This window comes from Arachis ipaensis, chromosome B09 (genome assembly GCF_000816755.2).
Source record: "Arachis ipaensis cultivar K30076 chromosome B09, Araip1.1, whole genome shotgun sequence".
Taxonomy (NCBI): Eukaryota; Viridiplantae; Streptophyta; class Magnoliopsida; order Fabales; family Fabaceae; genus Arachis; species Arachis ipaensis.
In genome coordinates this window covers 124,274,073-124,277,629 of record NC_029793.2, presented here as the reverse complement: position 1 = coordinate 124,277,629, position 3,557 = coordinate 124,274,073, and the positions used below count along the sequence as shown (strand labels likewise).

At 37.7% G+C, this 3,557-nt stretch overlaps 2 protein-coding genes across 15 annotated transcripts in view; both read right to left on the bottom strand.

Annotated features, from left to right (window-relative positions):
• The window catches only part of LOC107617744 (pentatricopeptide repeat-containing protein At2g13600), a 10,438-nt gene extending 8,454 nt beyond the window's left edge, over positions 1-1,984 (bottom strand). For all 12 annotated transcript variants that reach the window (XM_021112738.1, XM_021112735.1, XM_021112746.1 and 9 more), the window contains exon 1: positions 1,848-1,984. The gene's annotated coding sequence lies outside the window, so the exon portion shown is untranslated. The remainder of the gene's footprint in view (positions 1-1,847) is intronic.
• LOC107616068 (pentatricopeptide repeat-containing protein At3g23020) overlaps positions 1-3,092 on the bottom strand; it is a 6,287-nt gene extending 3,195 nt beyond the window's left edge. The window contains exon 1 of one of the 3 annotated variants that reach the window (XM_021112732.1): positions 3,080-3,092. The gene's annotated coding sequence lies outside the window, so the exon portion shown is untranslated. Of the gene's footprint in view, positions 1-1,847; positions 1,988-3,079 lie in introns of those variants that run through there. The other 2 variants (XM_021112734.1, XM_021112733.1) reach the window with 2 other exon arrangements.

The following is a 3,557-nucleotide window of genomic DNA, read 5'->3' as shown; positions in this document are numbered from 1 at the left end:
ATAAGGCTGCGTTTGTTTAGATTGCGTTTGTTTTGCTGTACATGTCCATCAAGACATGGATACTATGGTACATGTCTAACGTTTGTTTCCTGAGACACAAAATTATGAAGGACATGGTTACACACAATCACCCGTAAAAAACATGTATTTTGTGAAGGACACGGTTACAACTTTATCCCTTAATATTTTAATAATTCCAACCATGCCCCTTTCATCTTCCATCTAATTTCTCCTCCAGCCTTTCTTCAGCATCTTCTCTCTCGCAGGTAGCTTTCTCTGCTTTCTGCCGCCGCTGGCTTCAGGCATCAACGCCGCTACCCTCCAACCTCTCTCTTGCTGTTCGTCTTCTCCAAGGAGAACGTCCCCTCTACTTCGCCCTCTCATGCGTCTCTGTTGTTCTTGTTCCTCTTTAAGATCTTCCCGATGACGGGAACAACCACTAATTCAGCACCAAGGAACCACCACAGATCTATGAGCAACAAAGAAGAGGACTCGATACCACCAGAGGTAGATCTATACTGTATGCATCTGCTTCGTCTTCCTTCCACATCACGTCTGCCTCTCTTTCCTCTGTGCATCTTCGTTGTCTCCTCCTTCCCTCAACCTGTAGTGCCGCATCTCATCCTTGTGCTCTGATATGGTCTTCTCTTCTTCTGCCTCCTGATTCACTTTATATTTGTTTGAATTTTTTATTTTTATTTTTTATTAAAAAAATTAAATCTGTATTCTTTTATTTGAGATAAGATTGAAAATTTTTTGTTGATTTTATACATATTGAATTTAATTTGAATTTGTGTATTTGTTTTCATTTGGGATGAGATTGAAATTTCTTTTTGTTGATTTTATAATATTGAATTTAGTTTGGATTTGGGTTTTTGTTAATTTTGGATTTGATATGAAGATGGTGGTAGTTTTTGATAACTCTGAAAGAAGAGTGAGAAAGGTAGAAGTGGTAGTAGTGGCGGTGGTGCTAAAATGGTGAGGGTAAAATTGACATTTTAGTATAAGTATGAAAAGTGTGATCTGTTTTGTCTAAGGTACCAAACAAGATGTAAAATTAAGTGTCTTTTTGTGTCTATGTACTTTTGTGTATTTATGTGTATGTCTCTGAGACAACAACCAAACACAACCTTAGGCACCGGACACTGAGACGACAGGGAAAACACAAAATTATGTTTGAACAAATGAAACATGGACAAAAAAGACTAAAGAGATATTGAATTAGTATATTTTGTGTATAGTCAAAACCAACCCGGTGATCGAACCGGTCAGACTACTGGATCACTGAGTCTTTGGTTCAACCGGTGGGTTATGAGTTAAACTAGTTAACCCAGTCTTATTTACAGAATGTTTTCCCCAGATTCAACTACTTGTTTACAATGGCCCCGTGCAGGATCAGTTTTTCCTCTATTGTTATTTTTTTGGGTTACAATTGTTGTATCAGGAGTTGATCCTTGTTCTTGGGATGATGGTGTTTCTGATGAAGCCATCTTAAAATCCCATAAAAGAAAAAAAAATCAATAAACTAAGTACCTATTAGCAAAACCAACTAGCATCTTTACAGCAGCAACATTCAACAAAATTCATAATCAGTAAAACCGATTCATAAACCAATTCAACAATTAACATAACCACTGCATATTCAACAACTAAACCCTATTCATAATCAGCAAAAAATTAACAATAAAATTCACAGCAATAAACCAATCAACAATAAAATTCAACCTTTTTTCAATTCAACCACTGTCATATTCATTTCTAAACAGCATCCTAAACCAATCAACAATAAAATTCATAGCAATAACATCAATGAATCAACCTGGAAAGAAAAAAAAATAAATGTTCACCTGTTGTTCACAGAAGGTGGATGTCAAGCAGCAGTTCAGGCAGCAAAAACCACGGAAGAGAGGCGAGGAGGGACGGAGGCGGGGCGAGACGCGAGCACTGGCAAGACGCGAGCAGTGGAGCACACCAGGCGTTGGGTGCAGTGATGGCGGACGACGACGATAAGCTGCACGGCTGCAGGAAGCACGGCTCGAGCACTTACCGGCGGAGGCACGGCGAGACGCGAGCTTCCGAGCACACAACACAGTCGGAGGAGAGAGGAGAGAGGCGAGACGCAATTCGCAAGCACAAGATGCGGAGGATCGGGCCAGAGGCGCGGCGACGGCGGTGACGGCGGCGAGCGTGTGGTGGCGGTGAACCGAGGTGAGCTGAGGTGAGCTCCGAGCGCTGTGCCTCTGTGTGTGGTGTGCCGTTTTCGAAAGTGAAAGTGAGAGTGAGAGTGAGAGTGAGAGAGCTGGGGGTGGTGTGGGTTCCCAAATCCGAAACTAGGCTAGGAAACGTCAAACTGCCATTTTTAACATTTCGGAACCGGTCCGGGTATCTCAAACCCGTCAGTTCATCAGTTTTTGCAAAAATTCGGCCAAGTCAAACCGTTTCTCAAATCTGCCGGTTCATTGTCCGGTCCAACGTTCAATTCGGACCGGACTAAAGGCCAGGTTGTCGGTTGTTTGGTCCGACTACCCAAGCGATCCGGTTTTTAGATAGAATTCTGTGTCCAAAAATACTAATAAAAACGCAACTTATTTTTTATTTTCTTATTATTTTTATCTATTTTTTATAATTATATTTTTTATCGTTAATTTTTTTTTTCTAAAATTTATGAAAAAATAAAATAAATTAGACTTTTATAATTTTTTTATATTTAACTCGTCATTAAACAAAATACAAGAATACTAATTTTTGTATCTCACTTAGATCGTGTAGACTAGACCCAATAAAGGTGCTGATCGATGAAGCCTAGCTCAATATGTAGATAAATCGAGTGAAAATGTTATAAACTAATAGCAAATTGGGATAGTATTTTGGACCCAAATATAGTTAGTATTATCAATACTAGATACTAGTATTGTCTGATTTGATATGAAGTAGGATAGATCGAAAATTTGACCTGATCTTAGTGTGATCCAAGAACGGAGTCTTGTGCAGCCTAAAGAGGACAATACCCCCTCCCAAATTAATTACATGTGAAATATTTTATTTTTATGTTTTACTCTCCTTAATTTTGGTTTTGGACCTCTTATTTTGTTATTTTTTTTATGTTGACTCTCTCCAACCAAAAATTATAGCTCCATCACTAATGTGATCCTTATAAATTCAAGAAAATTTTCACTCGTCCTTAGTATCACGTTTAACTTTCACTCCTCTCTCTCTCTCTCTCTCTCACTTTTAATTCATTTCACTCGCTACTTGTTGTCAAAAGGTAAATTTTAATTCCTTGTCTTGTTTTATCTTTTAATTTTTATTTAGGATAAACTATTATTTCTATCCATGAATATTTAGAACGCTAACAAATTTTCTTATGTAAAAAAGAAACTAATTTTATATTCATGAAAGATTGACTTTTTTTTTCCATAAATTATCTCAACTCTAAAAAACCATTTAAAATTTTTAACTTATCCTCTAACCTAACCTAACATAATCTCAATTCTAACCTTATTCCACAGCTAACACCTTCTCTGCTTCTTGTTGTCCTTCTCTATCTCCATTTTTTC